Below are 26,143 nucleotides of genomic sequence, written 5' to 3'. Positions count from 1 at the left end.
AGTTGGTCAAATCAAATAGCATTAATCATATTCCCCAACATCTAAAGCGCTCACCTTACCTGAATAGCCACCTCAAAATACTGGGGCAGATTCCTTACCTCTTTGGGCTGGTCAAGGAACATCAGAAACGGGAGGAATAGATTAGAGAGATTATATAAAAAGCAAACAGAGAAAAGATAATGAAAATGGAGAGATTAAAGAAAAGGAGGATAGATTAAAGAAAAGAGGAGAGGAAGTGACAAAAGGTAGCGGTAAAGAAAAAGTGGACAAACAGGGAGAGGTAAAGAGAAAGGGTTTGGAGATAAATAGAACAAAGATAGATGAAGAGGAAAAGGGAGACATAATGCCAATGTCTGTCTAGGGAGATGGTCGACTATGTGCTTGATTTTATACACCTGTTAGCAATGGATGTGGCTGAAATACCTAAACTCAATAATTAGGGGTGTCCACATCCTTTCATAAAGTGTATATGTTTTATATGTAATATGTATAATTTGTCCCTTCAGAAAATTATGTAAAGGAAACTGTCACTGCGGGAAAAGTGAATTACACCGGACAAATTTATGGTAAAACCTGATCATACTGCTCTTGTTCTCAGGGCAGCCCCATCACCATGAGATGGGCATAAAGGGATCAAGTATTATATCTTCTATATCTGATGATTGCTGGAGGAAGGGTGGAATTCCTGAAACTGCCAGTGCTGCTTAGTTATCCCCAGTCTGGCCACCGACAACTTACAGGTAACTATCCGTACGAATCACAAAACAGGTGTATTTATAACAACATTACATTGTATGTATAGATTTTATAGCACCACAATATACTGACCAGGTATTTCATTTTATAGTTATAGTGAGTTCTGCATCAGGTTCAAACATATCATGGAAAAATCATCTCAAAATCCAAATTACAAACAAGAAAAACAAAGGAATACACTAAAGCAACAAAGCAAAAAGTATGTGAAGCACCAGTCATTTACCTGAATGAAAGACATCAGTAGATTGACCACCATTTTCTTGACTAGGCCAAGACCTAGGGCAACAGCACCACCTTCTGGTACAAAACTGAGGAGCAGATTGCCCTCTTTGGTGATGAATCATCGGTTCTGTATTTTAAATGGGAATAATGATAAGAAGTGCTTCTACCCAGTTTCGAACCGGGGACCTTTGTCGCGTGAGGCAAACGGTACAACCGCTACGCTAAAGAAGCTTAAGTGTAGAAATAAGCCAGGCCAGAGAAGAGGATCGGACCAAGGCAGAAGATGACAATTTTTAACATTTCCTGAAGGTCGGCCAGATTTCTAAATGTTCTGATGAAACATTCCATATTCCACATAAAACTAAATTCTGCTAAAGGCTGAAAAATGACACAATAACATCTACATATGCAGAACTCCTAAAACCACCCATGTAGCAGATCTATCGGGCTCTGTGAAAACTGGTTCCACACTTCTTTTACCTTCGTTGTATATCAGACTGGATCTAACTCACATTATCCTAAAACTCAAGGGTCACAAAACCCAGCCTTTCCCAGGACATCATCAGCAGGGTTCATTTTTATGAAATTAAAGAAAACGTTACGCAACCTCCATAGAAAGTGAGAATCCTCTGAGTGCTGCTGAGTCTGAGCTCCGAGATATGACATCATTTCCCACAAACAGGGAAACAGGGAGGAAAATGGGAATAATGATAAGAAGTGTTTCTACCCAGTTTTGAACCGGGGACCTTTGTCGAAAAGGTAAACGGTACAACCGCTACGCTAAAGAAGCTTAAGTGCAAAAGCAAGCCAGGCCAGGTAAGAGGATCAGACCAAGGCAGAAGATGACAATTTTTAACATTTCCTGAAGGTCGGCCCGATTTCTAAATGTTCTGATGAAACATACCATATTCCACATAAAACTAAATTCTGCTAAAGGCTGAAAAATGACACAATAACATCTACATATGCAGAACTCCTAAAACCACCCATGTAGCAGATCTATCGGGCTCTGTGAAAACTGGTTCCACACTTCTTTTACCTTCGTTGTATATCAGACTGGATCTAACTCACATTATCCTAAAACTCAAGGGTCACAAAACCCAAACAAACAAAAAATGGCTTTGGAAAAAAACGGGAGGAAAATGTTTTTTTTTTTATGTTTTTTTTTCCGGACCTTCCCATCTCTAGATTAAAAGCCTATCTCTCTGTCCAGCGTTTGTGGTATAGTGGTGAGCATAGTTGCCTTCCAAGAAGTTGACCCGGGTTCGATTCCCGGCCAACGCAAAAATTGATTTTTACACATCCGGGTCTATTCAGTAAGTTTCAAGCCGTTTGCAATGTTAACCCTTCAACTTGATGTAGCTTGTAACACGCATTGTTGGTGAGTGAGGGGCTGCTCCAGGTACAGTCAGCATGGACAGCCCACTGAAGCATGACCTTCGATAGCTCAGCTGGTAGAGCGGAGGACTGTAGAAAATAATCGGACATCCTTAGGTCGCTGGTTCGATTCCGGCTCGAAGGAAGCTTTATATTTTTGTGAGACGGGAAAAAAAAATGGCAGGTTGATCCTACAGAGTGAAGAGTGGACTTTAGGTGCGAATTCCGTGGTCAGCAAAAGGACCACTTTATCTGGGAAGATCTAACGAAACTATAACTCTGACGCATCTCACAAAGATCATTGGAACAGGAACTCATGAACTGCAGCCGCGGACTGACTGGCATTACAGCTGTATTTTAAAATAAAAAGGTTCACCTCCTATAGGATCTGTGGATGCTCTGTCACATACACCATCCCATGTGGTGTGTGCAGTGTGGAGACACATATCCCATATGGTCTAGCGGTTAGGATTCCTGGCTTTCAACCAGGCGGCCCGGGTTCGACTCCCGGTATGGGAAGCTAGTTTTTATTGGAACCCTTTGTTGCTAGTTGGTCAAATCAAATAGCATTAATCATATTCCCCAACATCTAAAGCGCTCACCTTACCTGAATAGCCACCTCAAAATACTGGGGCAGATTCCTTACCTCTTTGGGCTGGTCAAGGAACATCAGAAACGGGAGGAATAGATTAGAGAGATTATATAAAAAGCAACAGGAGGAAAGATAATGAAAATGGAGAGATTAAAGAAAAGGAGTATAGATTAAAGAAAAGAGGAGAGGAAGTGACAAAAGGTAGCGGTAAAGAAAAAGTGGACAAACAGGGAGAGGTAAAGAGAAAGGTTTGGGAGATAAAGAGAACAAAGATAGATGAAGAGGAAAAGGGAGACATAATGCCAATGTCTGTCTAGGGAGATGGTCGACTATGTGCTTGATTTTATACACCTGTTAGCAATGGATGTGGCTGAAATACCTAAACTCAATAATTAGGGGTGTCCACATCCTTTCATAAAGTGTATATGTTTTATATGTAATATGTATAATTTGTCCCTTCAGAAAATTATGTAAAGGAAACTGTCACTGCGGGAAAAGTGAATTACACCGGACAAATTTATGGTAAAACCTGATCATACTGCTCTTGTTCTCAGGGCAGCCCCATCACCATGAGATGGGCATAAAGGGATCAAGTATTATATCTTCTATATCTGATGATTGCTGGAGGAAGGGTGGAATTCCTGAAACTGCCAGTGCTGCTTAGTTATCCCCAGTCTGGCCACCGACAACTTACAGGTAACTATCCGTACGAATCACAAAACAGGTGTATTTATAACAACATTACATTGTATGTATAGATTTTATAGCACCACAATATACTGACCAGGTATTTCATTTTATAGTTATAGTGAGTTCTGCATCAGGTTCAAACATATCATGGAAAAATCATCTCAAAATCCAAATTACAAACAAGAAAAACAAAGGAATACACTAAAGCAACAAAGCAAAAAGTATGTGAAGCACCAGTCATTTACCTGAAAGAAAGACATCAGTAGATTGACCACCATTTTCTTGACTAGGCCAAGACCTAGGACAACAGCACCACCTTCTGGTACAAAACTGAGGAGCAGATTGCCCTCTTTGGTGATGAATCATCGGTTCTGTATTTTAAATGGGAATAATGATAAGAAGTGTTTCTACCCAGTTTCGAACCGGGGACCTTTGTCGCGTGAGGCAAACGGTACAACCGCTACGCTAAAGAAGCTTAAGTGTAGAAATAAGCCAGGCCAGAGAAGAGGATCGGACCAAGGCAGAAGATGACAATTTTTAACATTTCCTGAAGGTCGGCCAGATTTCTAAATGTTCTGATGAAACATTCCATATTCCACATAAAACTAAATTCTGCTAAAGGCTGCAAAATGACACAATAACATCTACATATGCAGAACTCCTAAAACCACCCATGTAGCAGATCTATCGGGCTCTGTGAAAACTGGTTCCACACTTCTTTTACCTTCGTTGTATATCAGACTGGATCTAACTCACATTATCCTAAAACTCAAGGGTCACAAAACCCAGCCTTTCCCAGGACATCATCAGCAGGGTTCATTTTTATGAAATTAAAGAAAACGTTACGCAACCTCCATAGAAAGTGAGCATCCTCTGAGTGCTGCTGAGTCTGAGCTCCGGGATATGACATCATTTCCCACAAACAAAAAATGGCTTTCGAAAAAAACGGAAGGAAAATGTTTTTTTTTTCTTATGTTTTTTTTTCCGGACCTTCCCATCTATAGATTAAAAGCCTATTTCTCCGTCCAGCGTTGGTGGTATAGTGGTGAGCATAGCTGCCTTCCAAGCAGTTGACCCGGGTTCGACTCCCGGCCATCGCAAAAATTGATTTTTACACATCCGGGTCTATTCAGTAAGTTTCAAGCCGTTTACAATGTTAACCCTTCAACTTGATGTAGCTTGTAACACGCATTGTTGGTGAGTGAGGGGCTGCTCCAGGTACAGTCAGCATGGACAGCACACTGAAGCATGACCTTCGATAGCTCAGCTGGTAGAGCGGAGGACTGTAGAAAATAATCGGACATCCTTAGGTCGCTGGTTCGATTCCGGCTCGAAGGAAGCTTTATATTTTTGTGAGACGGGAAAAAAAATGGTAGGTTGATCCTACAGAGTGAAGAGTGGACTTTAGGTGCGAATTCCGTGGTCAGCAAAAGGACCACTTTATCTGGGAAGATCTAAAGAAACTATAACTCTGACGCATCTCACAAAGATCATTGGAACAGGAACTCATGAACTGCAGCCGCGGACTGACAGGCATTACAGCTGTATTTTAAAATAAAAAGGTTCACCTCCTATAGGATCTGTGGATGCTCTGTCACATACACCATCCCATGTGGTGTGTGCAGGGTGGAGACACGTGTCCCATATGGTCTAGCGGTTAGGATTCCTGGTTTTCACCCAGGCGGCCCGGGTTCGACTCCCGGTATGGGAAGCCAGTTTTTATTGGAACCCTTTGTTGCTAGTTGGTCAAATCAAATAGCATTAATCATATTCCCCAACATCTAAAGCGCTCACCTTACCTGAATAGCCACCTCAAAATACTGGGGCAGATTCCTTACCTCTTTGGGCTGGTCAAGGAACATCAGAAACGGGAGGAATAGATTAGAGAGATTATATAAAAAGCAACAGGAGGAAAGATAATGAAAATGGAGAGATTAAAGAAAAGGAGGATAGATTAAAGAAAAGAGGAGAGGAAGTGACAAAAGGTAGCGGTAAAGAAAAAGTGGACAAACAGGGAGAGGTAAAGAGAAAGGGTTGGGAGATAAAGAGAACAAAGATAGATGAAGAGGAAAAGGGAGACATAATGCCAATGTCTGTCTAGGGAGATGGTCGACTATGTGCTTGATTTTATACACCTGTTAGCAATGGATGTGGCTGAAATACCTAAACTCAATAATTAGGGGTGTCCACATCCTTTCATAAAGTGTATATGTTTTATATGTAATATGTATAATTTGTCCCTTCAGAAAATTATGTAAAGGAAACTGTCACTGCGGGAAAAGTGAATTACACCGGACAAATTTATGGTAAAACCTGATCATACTGCTCTTGTTCTCAGGGCAGCCCCATCACCATGAGATGGGCATAAAGGGATCAAGTATTATATCTTCTATATCTGATGATTGCTGGAGGAAGGGTGGAATTCCTGAAACTGCCAGTGCTGCTTAGTTATCCCCAGTCTGGCCACCGACAACTTACAGGTAACTATCCGTACGAATCACAAAACAGGTGTATTTATAACAACATTACATTGTATGTATAGATTTTATAGCACCACAATATACTGACCAGGTATTTCATTTTATAGTTATAGTGAGTTCTGCATCAGGTTCAAACATATCATGGAAAAATCATCTCAAAATCCAAATTACAAACAAGAAAAACAAAGGAATACACTAAAGCAACAAAGCAAAAAGTATGTGAAGCACCAGTCATTTACCTGAAAGAAAGACATCAGTAGATTGACCACCATTTTCTTGACTAGGCCAAGACCTAGGGCAACAGCACCACCTTCTGGTACAAAACTGAGGAGCAGATTGCCCTCTTTGGTGATGAATCATCGGTTCTGTATTTTAAATGGGAATAATGATAAGAAGTGTTTCTACCCAGTTTTGAACCGGGGACCTTTGTCGAAAAGGTAAACGGTACAACCGCTACGCTAAAGAAGCTTAAGTGTAGAAATAAGCCAGGCCAGAGAAGAGGATCGGACCAAGGCAGAAGATGACAATTTTTAACATTTCCTGAAGGTCGGCCAGATTTCTAAATGTTCTGATGAAACATTCCATATTCCACATAAAACTAAATTCTGCTAAAGGCTGAAAAATGACACAATAACATCTACATATGCAGAACTCCTAAAACCACCCATGTAGCAGATCTATCGGGCTCTGTGAAAACTGGTTCCACACTTCTTTTACCTTCGTTGTATATCAGACTGGATCTAACTCACATTATCCTAAAACTCAAGGGTCACAAAACCCAGCCTTTCCCAGGACATCATCAGCAGGGTTCAGTTTTATGAAATTAAAGAAAGCGTTACGCAACCTCCATAGAAAGTGAGCATCCTCTGAGTGCTGCTGAGTCTGAGCTCCGGGATATGACATCATTTCCCACAAACAAAAAATGGCTTTGGAAAAAAACGGAAGGAAAATGTTTTTTTTTTCTTATGTTTTTTTTTCCGGACCTTCCCATCTCTAGATTAAAAGTCTATCTCTCTGTCCCGCGTTGGTGGTATAGTGGTGAGCATAACTGCCTTCCAAGCCGTTGACCCGGGTTCGATTCCCGGCCAACGCAAAAATTGATTTTTACACATCCGGGTCTATTCAGTAAGTTTCAAGCCGTTTGCAATGTTAACCCTTCAACTTGATGTAGCTTGTAACACGCATTGTTGGTGAGTGAGGGGCTGCTCCAGGTACAGTCAGCATGGACAGCACACTGAAGCATGACCTTCGATAGCTCAGCTGGTAGAGCGGAGGACTGTAGAAAATAATCGGACATCCTTAGGTCGCTGGTTCGATTCCGGCTCGAAGGAAGCTTTATATTTTTGTGAGACGGGAAAAAAAATGGTAGGTTGATCCTACAGAGTGAAGAGTGGACTTTAGGTGCGAATTCCGTGGTCAGCAAAAGGACCACTTTATCTGGGAAGATCTAAAGAAACTATAACTCTGACGCATCTCACAAAGATCATTGGAACAGGAACTCATGAACTGCAGCCGCGGACTGACAGGCATTACAGCTGTATTTTAAAATAAAAAGGTTCACCTCCTATAGGATCTGTGGATGCTCTGTCACATACACCATCCCATGTGGTGTGTGCAGGGTGGAGACACATATCCCATATGGTCTAGCGGTTAGGATTCCTGGCTTTCAACCAGGCGGCCCGGGTTCGACTCCCGGTATGGGAAGCTAGTTTTTATTGGAACCCTTTGTTGCTAGTTGGTCAAATCAAATAGCATTAATCATATTCCCCAACATCTAAAGCGCTCACCTTACCTGAATAGCCACCTCAAAATACTGGGGCAGATTCCTTACCTCTTTGGGCTGGTCAAGGAACATCAGAAACGGGAGGAATAGATTAGAGAGATTATATAAAAAGCAACAGGAGGAAAGATAATGAAAATGGAGAGATTAAAGAAAAGGAGTATAGATTAAAGAAAAGAGGAGAGGAAGTGACAAAAGGTAGCGGTAAAGAAAAAGTGGACAAACAGGGAGAGGTAAAGAGAAAGGTTTGGGAGATAAAGAGAACAAAGATAGATGAAGAGGAAAAGGGAGACATAATGCCAATGTCTGTCTAGGGAGATGGTCGACTATGTGCTTGATTTTATACACCTGTTAGCAATGGATGTGGCTGAAATACCTAAACTCAATAATTAGGGGTGTCCACATCCTTTCATAAAGTGTATATGTTTTATATGTAATATGTATAATTTGTCCCTTCAGAAAATTATGTAAAGGAAACTGTCACTGCGGGAAAAGTGAATTACACCGGACAAATTTATGGTAAAACCTGATCATACTGCTCTTGTTCTCAGGGCAGCCCCATCACCATGAGATGGGCATAAAGGGATCAAGTATTATATCTTCTATATCTGATGATTGCTGGAGGAAGGGTGGAATTCCTGAAACTGCCAGTGCTGCTTAGTTATCCCCAGTCTGGCCACCGACAACTTACAGGTAACTATCCGTACGAATCACAAAACAGGTGTATTTATAACAACATTACATTGTATGTATAGATTTTATAGCACCACAATATACTGACCAGGTATTTCATTTTATAGTTATAGTGAGTTCTGCATCAGGTTCAAACATATCATGGAAAAATCATCTCAAAATCCAAATTACAAACAAGAAAAACAAAGGAATACACTAAAGCAACAAAGCAAAAAGTATGTGAAGCACCAGTCATTTACCTGAAAGAAAGACATCAGTAGATTGACCACCATTTTCTTGACTAGGCCAAGACCTAGGACAACAGCACCACCTTCTGGTACAAAACCGAGGAGCAGATTGCCCTCTTTGGTGATGAATCATCGGTTCTGTATTTTAAATGGGAATAATGATAAGAAGTGTTTCTACCCAGTTTCGAACCGGGGACCTTTGTCGCGTGAGGCAAACGGTACAACCGCTACGCTAAAGAAGCTTAAGTGTAGAAATAAGCCAGGCCAGAGAAGAGGATCGGACCAAGGCAGAAGATGACAATTTTTAACATTTCCTGAAGGTCGGCCAGATTTCTAAATGTTCTGATGAAACATTCCATATTCCACATAAAACTAAATTCTGCTAAAGGCTGAAAAATGACACAATAACATCTACATATGCAGAACTCCTAAAACCACCCATGTAGCAGATCTATCGGGCTCTGTGAAAACTGGTTCCACACTTCTTTTACCTTCGTTGTATATCAGACTGGATCTAACTCACATTATCCTAAAACTCAAGGGTCACAAAACCCAGCCTTTCCCAGGACATCATCAGCAGGGTTCATTTTTATGAAATTAAAGAAAACGTTACGCAACCTCCATAGAAAGTGAGCATCCTCTGAGTGCTGCTGAGTCTGAGCTCCGGGATATGACATCATTTCCCACAAACAAAAAATGGCTTTCGAAAAAAACGGAAGGAAAATGTTTTTTTTTTCTTATGTTTTTTTTTCCGGACCTTCCCATCTATAGATTAAAAGCCTATTTCTCCGTCCAGCGTTGGTGGTATAGTGGTGAGCATAGCTGCCTTCCAAGCAGTTGACCCGGGTTCGACTCCCGGCCATCGCAAAAATTGATTTTTACACATCCGGGTCTATTCAGTAAGTTTCAAGCCGTTTACAATGTTAACCCTTCAACTTGATGTAGCTTGTAACACGCATTGTTGGTGAGTGAGGGGCTGCTCCAGGTACAGTCAGCATGGACAGCACACTGAAGCATGACCTTCGATAGCTCAGCTGGTAGAGCGGAGGACTGTAGAAAATAATCGGACATCCTTAGGTCGCTGGTTCGATTCCGGCTCGAAGGAAGCTTTATATTTTTGTGAGACGGGAAAAAAAATGGTAGGTTGATCCTACAGAGTGAAGAGTGGACTTTAGGTGCGAATTCCGTGGTCAGCAAAAGGACCACTTTATCTGGGAAGAGCTAAAGAAACTATAACTCTGACGCATCTCACAAAGATCATTGGAACAGGAACTCATGAACTGCAGCCGCGGACTGACAGGCATTACAGCTGTATTTTAAAATAAAAAGGTTCACCTCCTATAGGATCTGTGGATGCTCTGTCACATACACCATCCCATGTGGTGTGTGCAGGGTGGAGACACGTGTCCCATATGGTCTAGCGGTTAGGATTCCTGGTTTTCACCCAGGCGGCCTTGGTTCGACTCCCGGTATGGGAAGCTAGTTTTTATTGGAACCCTTTGTTGCTAGTTGGTCAAATCAAATAGCATTAATCATATTCCCCAACATCTAAAGCGCTCACCTTACCTGAATAGCCACCTCAAAATACTGGGGCAGATTCCTTACCTCTTTGGGCTGGTCAAGGAACATCAGAAACGGGAGGAATAGATTAGAGAGATTATATAAAAAGCAACAGGAGGAAAGATAATGAAAATGGAGAGATTAAAGAAAAGGAGGATAGATTAAAGAAAAGAGGAGAGGAAGTGACAAAAGGTAGCGGTAAAGAAAAAGTGGACAAACAGGGAGAGGTAAAGAGAAAGGGTTGGGAGATAAAGAGAACAAAGATAGATGAAGAGGAAAAGGGAGACATAATGCCAATGTCTGTCTAGGGAGATGGTCGACTATGTGCTTGATTTTATACACCTGTTAGCAATGGATGTGGCTGAAATACCTAAACTCAATAATTAGGGGTGTCCACATCCTTTCATAAAGTGTATATGTTTTATATGTAATATGTATAATTTGTCCCTTCAGAAAATTATGTAAAGGAAACTGTCACTGCGGGAAAAGTGAATTACACCGGACAAATTTATGGTAAAACCTGATCATACTGCTCTTGTTCTCAGGGCAGCCCCATCACCATGAGATGGGCATAAAGGGATCAAGTATTATATCTTCTATATCTGATGATTGCTGGAGGAAGGGTGGAATTCCTGAAACTGCCAGTGCTGCTTAGTTATCCCCAGTCTGGCCACCGACAACTTACAGGTAACTATCCGTACGAATCACAAAACAGGTGTATTTATAACAACATTACATTGTATGTATAGATTTTATAGCACCACAATATACTGACCAGGTATTTCATTTTATAGTTATAGTGAGTTCTGCATCAGGTTCAAACATATCATGGAAAAATCATCTCAAAATCCAAATTACAAACAAGAAAAACAAAGGAATACACTAAAGCAACAAAGCAAAAAGTATGTGAAGCACCAGTCATTTACCTGAAAGAAAGACATCAGTAGATTGACCACCATTTTCTTGACTAGGCCAAGACCTAGGGCAACAGCACCACCTTCTGGTACAAAACTGAGGAGCAGATTGCCCTCTTTGGTGATGAATCATCGGTTCTGTATTTTAAATGGGAATAATGATAAGAAGTGTTTCTACCCAGTTTCGAACCGGGGACCTTTGTCGAAAAGGTAAACGGTACAACCGCTACGCTAAAGAAGCTTAAGTGTAGAAATAAGCCAGGCCAGAGAAGAGGATCGGACCAAGGCAGAAGATGACAATTTTTAACATTTCCTGAAGGTCGGCCAGATTTCTAAATGTTCTGATGAAACATTCCATATTCCACATAAAACTAAATTCTGCTAAAGGCTGAAAAATGACACAATAACATCTACATATGCAGAACTCCTAAAACCACCCATGTAGCAGATCTATCGGGCTCTGTGAAAACTGGTTCCACACTTCTTTTACCTTCGTTGTATATCAGACTGGATCTAACTCACATTATCCTAAAACTCAAGGGTCACAAAACCCAGCCTTTCCCAGGACATCATCAGCAGGGTTCAGTTTTATGAAATTAAAGAAAACGTTACGCAACCTCCATAGAAAGTGAGCATCCTCTGAGTGCTGCTGAGTCTGAGCTCCGGGATATGACATCATTTCCCACAAACAAAAAATGGCTTTGGAAAAAAACGGAAGGAAAATGTTTTTTTTTCTTATGTTTTTTTTTCCGGACCTTCCCATCTCTAGATTAAAAGTCTATCTCTCTGTCCTGCGTTGGTGGTATAGTGGTGAGCATAACTGCCTTCCAAGCCGTTGACCCGGGTTCGATTCCCGGCCAACGCAAAAATTGATTTTTACACATCCGGGTCTATTCAGTAAGTTTCAAGCCGTTTGCAATGTTAACCCTTCAACTTGATGTAGCTTGTAACACGCATTGTTGGTGAGTGAGGGGCTGCTCCAGGTACAGTCAGCATGGACAGCACACTGAAGCATGACCTTCGATAGCTCAGCTGGTAGAGCGGAGGACTGTAGAAAATAATCGGACATCCTTAGGTCGCTGGTTCGATTCCGGCTCGAAGGAAGCTTTATATTTTTGTGAGACGGGAAAAAAAATGGTAGGTTGATCCTACAGAGTGAAGAGTGGACTTTAGGTGCGAATTCCGTGGTCAGCAAAAGGACCACTTTATCTGGGAAGATCTAAAGAAACTATAACTCTGACGCATCTCACAAAGATCATTGGAACAGGAACTCATGAACTGCAGCCGCGGACTGACAGGCATTACAGCTGTATTTTAAAATAAAAAGGTTCACCTCCTATAGGATCTGTGGATGCTCTGTCACATACACCATCACATGTGGTGTGTGCAGGGTGGAGACACATGTCCCATATGGTCTAGCGGTTAGGATTCCTGGTTTTCACCCAGGCGGCCCGGGTTCGACTCCCGGTATGGGAAGCTAGTTTTTATTGGAACCCTTTGTTGCTAGTTGGTCAAATCAAATAGCATTAATCATATTCCCCAACATCTAAAGCGCTCACCTTACCTGAATAGCCACCTCAAAATACTGGGGCAGATTCCTTACCTCTTTGGGCTGGTCAAGGAACATCAGAAACGGGAGGAATAGATTAGAGAGATTATATAAAAAGCAACAGGAGAAAAGATAATGAAAATGGAGAGATTAAAGAAAAGGAGGATAGATTAAAGAAAAGAGGAGAGGAAGTGACAAAAGGTAGCGGTAAAGAAAAAGTGGACAAACAGGGAGAGGTAAAGAGAAAGGTTTGGGAGATAAAGAGAACAAAGATAGATGAAGAGGAAAAGGGAGACATAATGCCAATGTCTGTCTAGGGAGATGGTCGACTATGTGCTTGATTTTATACACCTGTTAGCAATGGATGTGGCTGAAATACCTAAACTCAATAATTAGGGGTGTCCACATCCTTTCATAAAGTGTATATGTTTTATATGTAATATGTATAATTTGTCCCTTCAGAAAATTATGTAAAGGAAACTGTCACTGCGGGAAAAGTGAATTACACCGGACAAATTTATGGTAAAACCTGATCATACTGCTCTTGTTCTCAGGGCAGCCCCATCACCATGAGATGGGCATAAAGGGATCAAGTATTATATCTTCTATATCTGATGATTGCTGGAGGAAGGGTGGAATTCCTGAAACTGCCAGTGCTGCTTAGTTATCCCCAGTCTGGCCACCGACAACTTACAGGTAACTATCCGTACGAATCACAAAACAGGTGTATTTATAACAACATTACATTGTATGTATAGATTTTATAGCACCACAATATACTGACCAGGTATTTCATTTTATAGTTATAGTGAGTTCTGCATCAGGTTCAAACATATCATGGAAAAATCATCTCAAAATCCAAATTACAAACAAGAAAAACAAAGGAATACACTAAAGCAACAAAGCAAAAAGTATGTGAAGCACCAGTCATTTACCTGAAAGAAAGACATCAGTAGATTGACCACCATTTTCTTGACTAGGCCAAGACCTAGGACAACAGCACCACCTTCTGGTACAAAACTGAGGAGCAGATTGCCCTCTTTGGTGATGAATCATCGGTTCTGTATTTTAAATGGGAATAATGATAAGAAGTGTTTCTACACAGTTTCGAACCGGGGACCTTTGTCGAAAAGGTAAATGGTACAACCGCTACGCTAAAGAAGCTTAAGTGTAGAAACAAGCCAGGCCAGAGAAGAGGATCGGACCAAGGCAGAAGATGACAATTTTTAACATTTCCTGAAGGTCGGCCAGATTTCTAAATGTTCTGATGAAACATTCCATATTCCACATAAAACTAAATTCTGCTAAAGGCTGAAAAATGACACAATAACATCTACATATGCAGAACTCCTAAAACCACCCATGTAGCAGATCTATCGGGCTCTGTGAAAACTGGTTCCACACTTCTTTTACCTTCGTTGTATATCAGACTGGATCTAACTCACATTATCCTAAAACTCAAGGGTCACAAAACCCAGCCTTTCCCAGGACATCATCAGCAGGGTTCATTTTTATGAAATTAAAGAAAACGTTACGCAACCTCCATAGAAAGTGAGCATCCTCTGAGTGCTGCTGATTCTGAGCTCCGGGATATGACATCATTTCCCACAAACAAAAAATGGCTTTGGAAAAAAACGGAAGGAAAATGTTTTTTTTTTCTTATGTTTTTTTTTCCGGACCTTCCCATCTCTAGATTAAAAGCCTATCTCTCTGTCCAGCGTTGGTGGTATAGTGGTGAGCATAGCTGCCTTCCAAGCAGTTGACCCGGGTTCGATTCCCGGCCATCGCAAAAATTGATTTTTACACATCCGGGTCTATTCAGTAAGTTTCAAGCCGTTTACAATGTTAACCTTTCAACTTGATGTAGCTTGTAACACGCGTTGTTGGTGAGTGAGCGGCTGCTCCAGGTACAGTCAGCATGGACAGCACACTGAAGCATGACCTTCGATAGCTCAGCTGGTAGAGCGGAGGACTGTAGAAAATAATCGGGCATCCTTAGGTCGCTGGTTCGATTCCGGCTCGAAGGAAGCTTTATATTTTTGTGAGACGGGAAAAAAAATGGTAGGTTGATCCTACAGAGTGAAGAGTGGACTTTAGGTGCGAATTCCGTGGTCAGCAAAAGGACCACTTTATCTGGGAAGATCTAAAGAAGCTATAACTCTGACGCATCTCACAAAGATCATTGGAACAGGAACTCATGAACTGCAGCCGCCGACTGACAGGCATTACAGCTGTATTTTAAAATAAAAAGGTTCACCTCCTATAGGATCTGTGGATGCTCTGTCACATACACCATCCCATGTGGTGTGTGCAGGGTGGAGACACATATCCCATATGGTCTAGCGGTTAGGATTCCTGGTTTTCACCCAGGCGGCCCGGGTTCGACTCCCGGTATGGGAAGCTAGTTTTTATTGGAACCCTTTGTTGCTAGTTGGTCAAATCAAATAGCATTAATCATATTCCCCAACATCTAAAGCGCTCACCTTACCTGAATAGCCACCTCAAAATACTGGGGCAGATGCCTTACCTTTTTGGGCTGGTCAAGGAACATCAGAAACGGGAGGAATAGATTAGAGAGATTATATAAAAAGCAACAGGAGGAAAGATAATGAAAATGGAGAGATTAAAGAAAAGGAGGATAGATTAAAGAAAAGAGGAGAGGAAGTGACAAAAGGTAGCGGTAAAGAAAAAGTGGACAAACAGGGAGAGGTAAAGAGAAAGGGTTGGGAGATAAAGAGAACAAAGATAGATGAAGAGGAAAAGGGAGACATAATGCCAATGTCTGTCTAGGGAGATTGTCGACTATGTGCTTGATTTTATACACCTGTTAGCAATGGATGTGGCTGAAATACCTAAACTCAATAATTAGGGGTGTCCACATCCTTTCATAAAGTGTATATGTTTTATATGTAATATGTATAATTTGTCCCTTCAGAAAATTATGTAAAGGAAACTGTCACTGCGGGAAAAGTGAATTACACCGGACAAATTTATGGTAAAACCTGATCATACTGCTCTTGTTCTCAGGGCAGCCCCATCACCATGAGATGGGCATAAAGGGATCAAGTATTATATCTTCTATATCTGATGATTGCTGGAGGAAGGGTGGAATTCCTGAAACTGCCAGTGCTGCTTAGTTATCCCCAGTCTGGCCACCGACAACTTACAGGTAACTATCCGTACGAATCACAAAACAGGTGTATTTATAACAACATTACATTGTATGTATAGATTTTATAGCACCACAATATACTGACCAGGTATTTCATTTTATAGTTATAGTGAGTTCTGCATCAGGTTCAAACATATCATGGAAAAATCATCTCAAAATCCAAATTACAAACAAGAAAAACAAAGGAATACACTAAAGCAACAAAGCAAAAAGTATGTGAAGCACCAGTCATTTACCTGAAAGAAAGACATCAGTAGATTGACCACCATTTTCTTGACTAGGCCAAGACCTAGGGCAACAGCACCACCTTCTGGTACAAAACTGAGGAGCAGATTGCCCTCTTTGGTGATGAACCATCGGTTCTGTATTTTAAATGGGAATAATGATAAGAAGTGTTTCTACCCAGTTTTGAACCGCGGACCTTTGTCGAAAAGGTAAACGGTACAACCGCTACGCTAAAGAAGCTTAAGTGTAGAAACAAGCCAGGCCAGAGAAGAGGATCGGACAAAGGCAGAAGATGACAATTTTTAACATTTCCTGAAGGTCGGCCAGATTTCTAAATGTTCTGATGAAACATTCCATATTCCACATAAAACTAAATTCTGCTAAAGGCTGAAAAATGACACAATAACATCTACATATGCAGAACTCCTAAAACCACCCATGTAGCAGATCTATCGGGCTCTGTGAAAACTGGTTCCACACTTCTTTTACCTTCGTTGTATATCAGACTGGATCTAACTCACATTATCCTAAAACTCAAGGGTCACAAAACCCAGCCTTTCCCAGGACATCATCAGCAGGGTTCATTTTTATGAAATTAAAGAAAACGTTACGCAACCTCCATAGAAAGTGAGCATCCTCTGAGTGCTGCTGAGTCTGAGCTCCGGGATATGACATCATTTCCCACAAACAAAAAATGGCTTTGGAAAAAAACGGAAGGAAAATGTTTTTTTTTTCTTATGTTTTTTTTTCCGGACCTTCCCATCTCTAGATTAAAAGCCTATCTCTCTGTCCAGCGTTGGTGGTATAGTGGTGAGCATAGCTGCCTTCCAAGCAGTTGACCCGGGTTCGATTCCCGGCCAACGCAAAAATTGATTTTTACACATCCGGGTCTATTCAGTAAGTTTCAAGCCGTTTGCAATGTTAACCCTTCTTGTAACACGCATTGTTGGTGAGTGAGGGGCTGCTCCAGGTACAGTCAGCATTGACAGCGCACTGAAGCATGACTTTCGATAGCTCAGCTGGTAGAGCGGAGGACTGTAGAAAATAATCGGACATCCTTAGGTCGCTGGTTTGATTCCGGCTCGAAGGAAGCTTTATATTTTTGTGAGACGGGAAAAAAAATGGTAGGTTGATCCTACAGAGTGAAGAGTGGACTTTAGGTGCGAATTCCGTGGTCAGCAAAAGGACCACTTTATCTGGGAAGATCTAAAGAAACTATAACTCTGACGCATCTCACAAAGATCATTGGAACAGGAACTCATGAACTGCAGCCGCGGACTGACAGGCATTACAGCTGTATTTTAAAATAAAAAGGTTCACCTCCTATAGGATCTGTGGATGCTCTGTCACATACACCATCCCATGTGGTGTGTGCAGGGTGGAGACACATATCCCATATGGTCTAGCGGTTAGGATTCCTGGTTTTCACCCAGGCGGCCTGGGTTCGACTCCCGGTATGGGAAGCTAGTTTTTATTGGAACCCTTTGTTGCTAGTTGGTCAAATCAAATAGCATTAATCATATTCCCCAACATCTAAAGCGCTCACCTTACCTGAATAGCCACCTCAAAATACTGGGGCAGATTCCTTACCTTTTTGGGCTGGTCAAGGAACATCAGAAACGGGAGGAATAGATTAGAGAGATTATATAAAAAGCAACAGGAGGAAAGATAATGAAAATGGAGAGATTAAAGAAAAGGAGGATAGATTAAAGAAAAGAGGAGAGGAAGTGACAAAAGGTAGCGGTAAAGAAAAAGTGGACAAACAGGGAGAGGTAAAGAGAAAGGGTTGGGAGATAAAGAGAACAAAGATAGATGAAGAGGAAAAGGGAGACATAATGCCAATGTCTGTCTAGGGAGATGGTCGACTATGTGCTTGATTTTATACACCTGTTAGCAATGGATGTGGCTGAAATACCTAAACTCAATAATTAGGGGTGTCCACATCCTTTCATAAAGTGTATATGTTTTATATGTAATATGTAAAATTTGTCCCTTCAGAAAATTATGTAAAGGAAACTGTCACTGCGGGAAAAGTGAATTACACCGGACAAATTTATGGTAAAACCTGATCATACTGCTCTTGTTCTCAGGGCAGCCCCATCACCATGAGATGGGCATAAAGGGATCAAGTATTATATCTTCTATATCTGATGATTGCTGGAGGAAGGGTGGAATTCCTGAAACTGCCAGTGCTGCTTAGTTATCCCCAGTCTGGCCACCGACAACTTACAGGTAACTATCCGTACGAATCACAAAACAGGTGTATTTATAACAACATTACATTGTATGTATAGATTTTATAGCACCACAATATACTGACCAGGTATTTCATTTTATAGTTATAGTGAGTTCTGCATCAGGTTCAAACATATCATGGAAAAATCATCTCAAAATCCAAATTACAAACAAGAAAAACAAAGGAATACACTAAAGCAACAAAGCAAAAAGTATGTGAAGCGCCAGTCATTTACCTGAAAGAAAGACATCAGTAGATTGACCACCATTTTCTTGACTAGGCCAAGACCTAGGGCAACAGCACCACCTTCTGGTACAAAACTGAGGAGCAGATTGCCCTCTTTGGTGATGAATCATCGGTTCTGTATTTTAAATGGGAATAATGATACGAAGTGTTTCTACCCAGTTTCGAACCGGGGACCTTTGTCACGTGAGGCAAACGGTACAACCGCTACGCTAAAGAAGCTTAAGTGTGAAAATAAGCCAGGCCAGAGAAGAGGATCGGACCAAGGCAGAAGATGACAATTTTTAACATTTCCTGAAGGTCGGCCAGATTTCTAAATGTTCTGATGAAACATTCCATATTCCACATAAAACTAAATTCTGCTAAAGGCTGAAAAATGACACAATAACATCTACATATGCAGAACTCCTAAAACCACCCATGTAGCAGATCTATCGGGCTCTGTGAAAACTGGTTCCACACTTCTTTTACCTTCGTTGTATATCAGACTGGATCTAACTCACATTATCCTAAAACTCAAGGGTCACAAAACCCAGCCTTTCCCAGGACATCATCAGCAGGGTTCATTTTTATGAAATTAAAGAAAACGTTACGCAACCTCCATAGAAAGTGAGCATCCTCTGAGTGCTGCTGAGTCTGAGCTCCGGGATATGACATCATTTCCCACAAACAAAAAATGGCTTTGGAAAAAAACGGAAGGAAAATGTTTTTTTTTTTTATGTTTTTTTTTTCCGGACCTTCCCATCTCTAGATTAAAAGCCTATCTCTCTGTCCAGCGTTTGTGGTATAGTGGTGAGCATAGTTGCCTTCCAAGAAGTTGACCCGGGTTCGATTCCCGGCCAACGCAAAAATTGATTTTTACACATCCGGGTCTATTCAGTAAGTTTCAAGCCGTTTGCAATGTTAACCCTTCAACTTGATGTATCTTGTAACACGCATTGTTGGTGAGTGAGGGGCTGCTCCAGGTACAGTCAGCATGGACAGCCCACTGAAGCATGACCTTCGATAGCTCAGCTGGTAGAGCGGAGGACTGTAGAAAATAATCGGACATCCTTAGGTCGCTGGTTCGATTCCGGCTCGAAGGAAGCTTTATATTTTTGTGAGACGGGAAAAAAAAATGGTAGGTTGATCCTACAGAGTGAAGAGTGGACTTTAGGTGCGAATTCCGTGGTCAGCAAAAGGACCACTTTATCTGGGAAGATCTAACGAAACTATAACTCTGACGCATCTCACAAAGATCATTGGAACAGGAACTCATGAACTGCAGCCGCGGACTGACTGGCATTACAGCTGTATTTTAAAATAAAAAGGTTCACCTCCTATAGGATCTGTGGATGCTCTGTCACATACACCATCCCATGTGGTGTGAGCAGTGTGGAGACACATATCCCATATGGTCTAGCGGTTAGGATTCCTGGCCTTCACCCAGGCGGCCTGGGTTCGACTCCCGGTATGGGAAGCTAGTTTTTATTGGAACCCTTTGTTGCTAGTTGGTCAAATCAAATAGCATTAATCATATTCCCCAACATCTAAAGCGCTCACCTTACCTGAATAGCCACCTCAAAATACTGGGGCAGATTCCTTACCTCTTTGGGCTGGTCAAGGAACATCAGAAACGGGAGGAATAGATTAGAGAGATTATATAAAAAGCAACAGGAGGAAAGATAATGAAAATGGAGAGATTAAAGAAAAGGAGGATAGATTAAAGAAAAGAGGCGAGGAAGTGACAAAAGGTAGCGGTAAAGAAAAAGTGGACAAACAGGGAGAGGTAAAGAGAAAGGGTTGGGAGATAAAGAGAACAAAGATAGATGAAGAGGAAAAGGGAGACATAATGCCAATGTCTGTCTAGGGAGATGGTCGACTATGTGCTTGATTTTATACACCTGTTAGCAATGGATGTGGCTGAAATACCTAAACTCAATAATTAGGGGTGTCCACATCCTTTCATAAAGTGTATATGTTTTATATGTAATATGTATAATTTGTCCCTTCAGAAAATTATGTAAAGGAAACTGTCACTGCGGGAAAAGTGAATTACACCGGACAAATTTATGGTAAAACCTGATCATACTGCTCTTGTTCTCAGGGCAGCCCCATCACCATGAGATGGGCATAAAGGGATCAAGTATTATATCTTCTATATCTGATGATTGCTGGAGGAAGGGTGGAATTCCTGAAACTGCCAGTGCTGCTTAGTTATCCCCAGTCTGGCCACCGACAACTTACAGGTAACTATCCGTACGAATCACAAAACAGGTGTATTTATAACAACATTACATTGTATGTATAGATTTTATAGCACCACAATATACTGACCAGGTATTTCATTTTATAGTTATAGTGAGTTCTGCAACAGGTTCAAACATATCATGGAAAAATCATCTCAAAATCCAAATTACAAACAAGAAAAACAAAGGAATACACTAAAGCAACAAAGCAAAAAGTATGTGAAGCACCAGTCATTTACCTGAAAGAAAGACATCAGTAGATTGACCACCATTTTCTTGACTAGGCCAAGACCTAGGGCAACAGCACCACCTTCTGGTACAAAACTGAGGAGCAGATTGCCCTCTTTGGTGATGAATCATCGGTTCTGTATTTTAAATGGGAATAATGATAAGAAGTGTTTCTACCCAGTTTCGAACCGGGGACCTTTGTCGTGTGAGGCAAACGGTACAACCGCTACGCTAAAGAAGCTTAAGTGTAGAAACAAGCCAGGCCAGAGAAGAGGATCGGACCAAGGCAGAAGATGACAATTTTTAACATTTCCTGAAGGTCGGCCAGATTTCTAAATGTTCTGATGAAACATTCCATATTCCACATAAAACTAAATTCTGCTAAAGGCTGAAAAATGACACAATAACATCTACATATGCAGAACTCCTAAAACCACCCATGTAGCAGATCTATCGGGCTCTGTGAAGACTGGTTCCACACTTCTTTTACCTTCGTTGTATATCAGACTGGATCTAACTCACATTATCCTAAAACTCAAGGGTCACAAAACCCAGCCTTTCCCAGGACATCATCAGCAGGGTTCATTTTTATGAAATTAAAGAAAACGTTACGCAACCTCCATAGAAAGTGAGCATCCTCTGAGTGCTGCTGAGTCTGAGCTCCGGGATATGACATCATTTCCCACAAACAAAAAATGGCTTTGGAAAAAAACGGAAGGAAAATGTTTTTTTTTTCTTATGTTTTTTTTCCCGGACCTTCCCATCTCTAGATTAAAAGCCTATCTCTTTGTCCAGCGTTGGTGGTATAGTGGTGAGCATAGCTGCCTTCCAAGCAGTTGACCCGGGTTCGATTCCCGGCCATCGCAAAAATTGATTTTTACACATCCGGGTCTATTCAGTAAGTTTCAAGCCGTTTACAATGTTAACCTTTCAACTTGATGTAGCTTGTAACACGCGTTGTTGGTGAGTGAGGGGCTGCTCCAGGTACAGTCAGCATGGACAGCACACTGAAGCATGACCTTCGATAGCTCAGCTGGTAGAGCGGAGGACTGTAGAAAATAATCGGGCATCCTTAGGTCGCTGGTTCGATTCCGGCTCGAAGGAAGCTTTATATTTTTGTGAGACGGGAAAAAAAATGGTAGGTTGATCCTACAGAGTGAAGAGTGGACTTTAGGTGCGAATTCCGTGGTCAGCAAAAGGACCACTTTATCTGGGAAGATCTAAAGAAGCTATAACTCTGACGCATCTCACAAAGATCATTGGAACAGGAACTCATGAACTGCAGCCGCCGACTGACAGGCATTACAGCTGTATTTTAAAATAAAAAGGTTCACCTCCTATAGGATCTGTGGATGCTCTGTCACATACACCATCCCATGTGGTGTGTGCAGGGTGGAGACACATATCCCATATGGTCTAGCGGTTAGGATTCCTGGTTTTCACCCAGGCGGCCCGGGTTCGACTCCCGGTATGGGAAGCTAGTTTTTATTGGAACCCTTTGTTGCTAGTTGGTCAAATCAAATAGCATTAATCATATTCCCCAACATCTAAAGCGCTCACCTTACCTGAATAGCCACCTCAAAATACTGGGGCAGATGCCTTACCTTTTTGGGCTGGTCAAGGAACATCAGAAACGGGAGGAATAGATTAGAGAGATTATATAAAAAGCAACAGGAGGAAAGATAATGAAAATGGAGAGATTAAAGAAAAGGAGGATAGATTAAAGAAAAGAGGAGAGGAAGTGACAAAAGGTAGCGGTAAAGAAAAAGTGGACAAACAGGGAGAGGTAAAGAGAAAGGGTTGGGAGATAAAGAGAACAAAGATAGATGAAGAGGAAAAGGGAGACATAATGCCAATGTCTGTCTAGGGAGATTGTCGACTATGTGCTTGATTTTATACACCTGTTAGCAATGGATGTGGCTGAAATACCTAAACTCAATAATTAGGGGTGTCCACATCCTTTCATAAAGTGTATATGTTTTATATGTAATATGTATAATTTGTCCCTTCAGAAAATTATGTAAAGGAAACTGTCACTGCGGGAAAAGTGAATTACACCGGACAAATTTATGGTAAAACCTGATCATACTGCTCTTGTTCTCAGGGCAGCCCCATCACCATGAGATGGGCATAAAGGGATCAAGTATTATATCTTCTATATCTGATGATTGCTGGAGGAAGGGTGGAATTCCTGAAACTGCCAGTGCTGCTTAGTTATCCCCAGTCTGGCCACCGACAACTTACAGGTAACTATCCGTACGAATCACAAAACAGGTGTATTTATAACAACATTACATTGTATGTATAGATTTTATAGCACCACAATATACTGACCAGGTATTTCATTTTATAGTTATAGTGAGTTCTGCATCAGGTTCAAACATATCATGGAAAAATCATCTCAAAATCCAAATTACAAACAAGAAAAACAAAGGAATACACTAAAGCAACAAAGCAAAAAGTATGTGAAGCACCAGTCATTTACCTGAAAGAAAGACATCAGTAGATTGACCACCATTTTCTTGACTAGGCCAAGACCTAGGGCAACAGCACCACCTTCTGGTACAAAACTGAGGAGCAGATTGCCCTCTTTGGTGATGAACCATCGGTTCTGTATTTTAAATGGGAATAATGATAAGAAGTGTTTCTACCCAGTTTTGAACCGCGGACCTTTGTCGAAAAGGTAAACGGTACAACCGCTACGCTAAAGAAGCTTAAGTGTAGAAACAAGCCAGGCCAGAGAAGAGGATCGGACAAAGGCAGAAGATGACAATTTTTAACATTTCCTGAAGGTCGGCCAGATTTCTAAATGTTCTGATGAAACATTCCATATTCCACATAAAACTAAATTCTGCTAAAGGCTGAAAAATGACACAATAACATCTACATATGCAGAACTCCTAAAACCACCCATGTAGCAGATCTATCGGGCTCTGTGAAAACTGGTTCCACACTTCTTTTACCTTCGTTGTATATCAGACTGGATCTAACTCACATTATCCTAAAACTCAAGGGTCACAAAACCCAGCCTTTCCCAGGACATCATCAGCAGGGTTCATTTTTATGAAATTAAAGAAAACGTTACGCAACCTCCATAGAAAGTGAGCATCCTCTGAGTGCTGCTGAGTCTGAGCTCCGGGATATGACATCATTTCCCACAAACAAAAAATGGCTTTGGAAAAAAACGGAAGGAAAATGTTTTTTTTTTCTTATGTTTTTTTTTCCGGACCTTCCCATCTCTAGATTAAAAGCCTATCTCTCTGTCCAGCGTTGGTGGTATAGTGGTGAGCATAGCTGCCTTCCAAGCAGTTGACCCGGGTTCGATTCCCGGCCAACGCAAAAATTGATTTTTACACATCCGGGTCTATTCAGTAAGTTTCAAGCCGTTTGCAATGTTAACCCTTCTTGTAACACGCATTGTTGGTGAGTGAGGGGCTGCTCCAGGTACAGTCAGCATGGACAGCGCACTGAAGCATGACCTTCGATAGCTCAGCTGGTAGAGCAGAGGATTGTAGAAAATAATCGGACATCCTTAGGCCGCTGGTTTGATTCCGGCTCGAAGGAAGCTTTATATTTTTGTGAGACGGGAAAAAAAATGGTAGGTTGATCCTACAGAGTGAAGAGTGGACTTTAGGTGCGAATTCCGTGGTCAGCAAAAGGACCACTTTATCTGGGAAGATCTAAAGAAACTATAACTCTGACGCATCTCACAAAGATCATTGGAACAGGAACTCATGAACTGCAGCCGCGGACTGACAGGCATTACAGCTGTATTTTAAAATAAAAAGGTTCACCTCCTATAGGATCTGTGGATGCTCTGTCACATACACCATCCCATGTGGTGTGTGCAGGGTGGAGACACATATCCCATATGGTCTAGCGGTTAGGATTCCTGGTTTTCACCCAGGCGGCCTGGGTTCGACTCCCGGTATGGGAAGCTAGTTTTTATTGGAACCCTTTGTTGCTAGTTGGTCAAATCAAATAGCATTAATCATATTCCCCAACATCTAAAGCGCTCACCTTACCTGAATAGCCACCTCAAAATACTGGGGCAGATTCCTTACCTTTTTGGGCTGGTCAAGGAACATCAGAAACGGGAGGAATAGATTAGAGAGATTATATAAAAAGCAACAGGAGGAAAGATAATGAAAATGGAGAGATTAAAGAAAAGGAGGATAGATTAAAGAAAAGAGGAGAGGAAGTGACAAAAGGTAGCGGTAAAGAAAAAGTGGACAAACAGGGAGAGGTAAAGAGAAAGGGTTGGGAGATAAAGAGAACAAAGATAGATGAAGAGGAAAAGGGAGACATAATGCCAATGTCTGTCTAGGGAGATGGTCGACTATGTGCTTGATTTTATACACCTGTTAGCAATGGATGTGGCTGAAATACCTAAACTCAATAATTAGGGGTGTCCACATGCTTTCATAAAGTGTATATGTTTTATATGTAATATGTAAAATTTGTCCCTTCAGAAAATTATGTAAAGGAAACTGTCACTGCGGGAAAAGTGAATTACACCGGACAAATTTATGGTAAAACCTGATCATACTGCTCTTGTTCTCAGGGCAGCCCCATCACCATGAGATGGGCATAAAGGGATCAAGTATTATATCTTCTATATCTGATGATTGCTGGAGGAAGGGTGGAATTCCTGAAACTGCCAGTGCTGCTTAGTTATCCCCAGTCTGGCCACCGACAACTTACAGGTAACTATCCGTACGAATCACAAAACAGGTGTATTTATAACAACATTACATTGTATGTATAGATTTTATAGCACCACAATATACTGACCAGGTATTTCATTTTATAGTTATAGTGAGTTCTGCATCAGGTTCAAACATATCATGGAAAAATCATCTCAAAATCCAAATTACAAACAAGAAAAACAAAGGAATACACTAAAGCAACAAAGCAAAAAGTATGTGAAGCACCAGTCATTTACCTGAAAGAAAGACATCAGTAGATTGA

General features: G+C 41.3%; 28 non-coding genes across 28 annotated transcripts; all 28 read left to right on the top strand.

Moving 5' to 3' along the window:
- The first annotated feature begins 2,414 nt into the window (after window positions 1-2,414).
- TRNAY-GUA (transfer RNA tyrosine (anticodon GUA)) lies at window positions 2,415-2,500 on the top strand. Its single transcript is given in 2 exon segments — window positions 2,415-2,451; window positions 2,465-2,500. It is a non-coding gene; the product is annotated as a tRNA-Tyr (tRNA).
- Window positions 2,501-2,802: 302 nt separating this feature from the next.
- On the top strand, window positions 2,803-2,874 carry TRNAE-UUC (transfer RNA glutamic acid (anticodon UUC)). The gene has a single exon. It is a non-coding gene; the product is annotated as a tRNA-Glu (tRNA).
- A 1,791-nt stretch (window positions 2,875-4,665) lies between these two features.
- Window positions 4,666-4,737, top strand: TRNAG-UCC (transfer RNA glycine (anticodon UCC)). The gene has a single exon. It is a non-coding gene; the product is annotated as a tRNA-Gly (tRNA).
- Window positions 4,738-4,889: 152 nt separating this feature from the next.
- TRNAY-GUA (transfer RNA tyrosine (anticodon GUA)) lies at window positions 4,890-4,975 on the top strand. The gene is given in 2 exon segments: window positions 4,890-4,926; window positions 4,940-4,975. It is a non-coding gene; the product is annotated as a tRNA-Tyr (tRNA).
- Window positions 4,976-5,276: 301 nt separating this feature from the next.
- On the top strand, window positions 5,277-5,348 carry TRNAE-UUC (transfer RNA glutamic acid (anticodon UUC)). Its single transcript has one exon. It is a non-coding gene; the product is annotated as a tRNA-Glu (tRNA).
- Window positions 5,349-7,138: 1,790 nt separating this feature from the next.
- Window positions 7,139-7,210, top strand: TRNAG-UCC (transfer RNA glycine (anticodon UCC)). The gene has a single exon. It is a non-coding gene; the product is annotated as a tRNA-Gly (tRNA).
- Window positions 7,211-7,362: 152 nt separating this feature from the next.
- TRNAY-GUA (transfer RNA tyrosine (anticodon GUA)) lies at window positions 7,363-7,448 on the top strand. Its single transcript is given in 2 exon segments — window positions 7,363-7,399; window positions 7,413-7,448. It is a non-coding gene; the product is annotated as a tRNA-Tyr (tRNA).
- A 301-nt stretch (window positions 7,449-7,749) lies between these two features.
- Window positions 7,750-7,821, top strand: TRNAE-UUC (transfer RNA glutamic acid (anticodon UUC)). The gene has a single exon. It is a non-coding gene; the product is annotated as a tRNA-Glu (tRNA).
- A 1,791-nt stretch (window positions 7,822-9,612) lies between these two features.
- Window positions 9,613-9,684, top strand: TRNAG-UCC (transfer RNA glycine (anticodon UCC)). The gene has a single exon. It is a non-coding gene; the product is annotated as a tRNA-Gly (tRNA).
- Window positions 9,685-9,836: 152 nt separating this feature from the next.
- Window positions 9,837-9,922, top strand: TRNAY-GUA (transfer RNA tyrosine (anticodon GUA)). Its single transcript is given in 2 exon segments — window positions 9,837-9,873; window positions 9,887-9,922. It is a non-coding gene; the product is annotated as a tRNA-Tyr (tRNA).
- A 301-nt stretch (window positions 9,923-10,223) lies between these two features.
- On the top strand, window positions 10,224-10,295 carry TRNAE-UUC (transfer RNA glutamic acid (anticodon UUC)). Its single transcript has one exon. It is a non-coding gene; the product is annotated as a tRNA-Glu (tRNA).
- Window positions 10,296-12,084: 1,789 nt separating this feature from the next.
- TRNAG-UCC (transfer RNA glycine (anticodon UCC)) lies at window positions 12,085-12,156 on the top strand. Its single transcript has one exon. It is a non-coding gene; the product is annotated as a tRNA-Gly (tRNA).
- A 152-nt stretch (window positions 12,157-12,308) lies between these two features.
- TRNAY-GUA (transfer RNA tyrosine (anticodon GUA)) lies at window positions 12,309-12,394 on the top strand. Its single transcript is given in 2 exon segments — window positions 12,309-12,345; window positions 12,359-12,394. It is a non-coding gene; the product is annotated as a tRNA-Tyr (tRNA).
- Window positions 12,395-12,695: 301 nt separating this feature from the next.
- On the top strand, window positions 12,696-12,767 carry TRNAE-UUC (transfer RNA glutamic acid (anticodon UUC)). The gene has a single exon. It is a non-coding gene; the product is annotated as a tRNA-Glu (tRNA).
- A 1,790-nt stretch (window positions 12,768-14,557) lies between these two features.
- TRNAG-UCC (transfer RNA glycine (anticodon UCC)) lies at window positions 14,558-14,629 on the top strand. Its single transcript has one exon. It is a non-coding gene; the product is annotated as a tRNA-Gly (tRNA).
- A 152-nt stretch (window positions 14,630-14,781) lies between these two features.
- TRNAY-GUA (transfer RNA tyrosine (anticodon GUA)) lies at window positions 14,782-14,867 on the top strand. The gene is given in 2 exon segments: window positions 14,782-14,818; window positions 14,832-14,867. It is a non-coding gene; the product is annotated as a tRNA-Tyr (tRNA).
- Window positions 14,868-15,168: 301 nt separating this feature from the next.
- Window positions 15,169-15,240, top strand: TRNAE-UUC (transfer RNA glutamic acid (anticodon UUC)). Its single transcript has one exon. It is a non-coding gene; the product is annotated as a tRNA-Glu (tRNA).
- Window positions 15,241-17,030: 1,790 nt separating this feature from the next.
- On the top strand, window positions 17,031-17,102 carry TRNAG-UCC (transfer RNA glycine (anticodon UCC)). The gene has a single exon. It is a non-coding gene; the product is annotated as a tRNA-Gly (tRNA).
- A 139-nt stretch (window positions 17,103-17,241) lies between these two features.
- TRNAY-GUA (transfer RNA tyrosine (anticodon GUA)) lies at window positions 17,242-17,327 on the top strand. The gene is given in 2 exon segments: window positions 17,242-17,278; window positions 17,292-17,327. It is a non-coding gene; the product is annotated as a tRNA-Tyr (tRNA).
- A 301-nt stretch (window positions 17,328-17,628) lies between these two features.
- On the top strand, window positions 17,629-17,700 carry TRNAE-UUC (transfer RNA glutamic acid (anticodon UUC)). The gene has a single exon. It is a non-coding gene; the product is annotated as a tRNA-Glu (tRNA).
- A 2,015-nt stretch (window positions 17,701-19,715) lies between these two features.
- On the top strand, window positions 19,716-19,801 carry TRNAY-GUA (transfer RNA tyrosine (anticodon GUA)). The gene is given in 2 exon segments: window positions 19,716-19,752; window positions 19,766-19,801. It is a non-coding gene; the product is annotated as a tRNA-Tyr (tRNA).
- Window positions 19,802-20,103: 302 nt separating this feature from the next.
- On the top strand, window positions 20,104-20,175 carry TRNAE-UUC (transfer RNA glutamic acid (anticodon UUC)). The gene has a single exon. It is a non-coding gene; the product is annotated as a tRNA-Glu (tRNA).
- A 1,791-nt stretch (window positions 20,176-21,966) lies between these two features.
- On the top strand, window positions 21,967-22,038 carry TRNAG-UCC (transfer RNA glycine (anticodon UCC)). The gene has a single exon. It is a non-coding gene; the product is annotated as a tRNA-Gly (tRNA).
- Window positions 22,039-22,190: 152 nt separating this feature from the next.
- Window positions 22,191-22,276, top strand: TRNAY-GUA (transfer RNA tyrosine (anticodon GUA)). The gene is given in 2 exon segments: window positions 22,191-22,227; window positions 22,241-22,276. It is a non-coding gene; the product is annotated as a tRNA-Tyr (tRNA).
- Window positions 22,277-22,577: 301 nt separating this feature from the next.
- On the top strand, window positions 22,578-22,649 carry TRNAE-UUC (transfer RNA glutamic acid (anticodon UUC)). Its single transcript has one exon. It is a non-coding gene; the product is annotated as a tRNA-Glu (tRNA).
- Window positions 22,650-24,439: 1,790 nt separating this feature from the next.
- Window positions 24,440-24,511, top strand: TRNAG-UCC (transfer RNA glycine (anticodon UCC)). The gene has a single exon. It is a non-coding gene; the product is annotated as a tRNA-Gly (tRNA).
- Window positions 24,512-24,650: 139 nt separating this feature from the next.
- Window positions 24,651-24,736, top strand: TRNAY-GUA (transfer RNA tyrosine (anticodon GUA)). The gene is given in 2 exon segments: window positions 24,651-24,687; window positions 24,701-24,736. It is a non-coding gene; the product is annotated as a tRNA-Tyr (tRNA).
- Window positions 24,737-25,037: 301 nt separating this feature from the next.
- On the top strand, window positions 25,038-25,109 carry TRNAE-UUC (transfer RNA glutamic acid (anticodon UUC)). The gene has a single exon. It is a non-coding gene; the product is annotated as a tRNA-Glu (tRNA).
- The last annotated feature ends 1,034 nt before the right edge of the window (window positions 25,110-26,143 follow it).

This window comes from Sceloporus occidentalis, unplaced genomic scaffold, assembly GCF_023333645.1.
Source record: "Sceloporus occidentalis isolate IW3139 unplaced genomic scaffold, rSceOcc1.0.p SCAF_357, whole genome shotgun sequence".
NCBI classification, from domain to species: Eukaryota; Metazoa; Chordata; class Lepidosauria; order Squamata; family Phrynosomatidae; genus Sceloporus; species Sceloporus occidentalis.
Note: the sequence above shows the minus strand (reverse complement) of the source record. Positions and strands in the feature narration are given on the sequence as shown.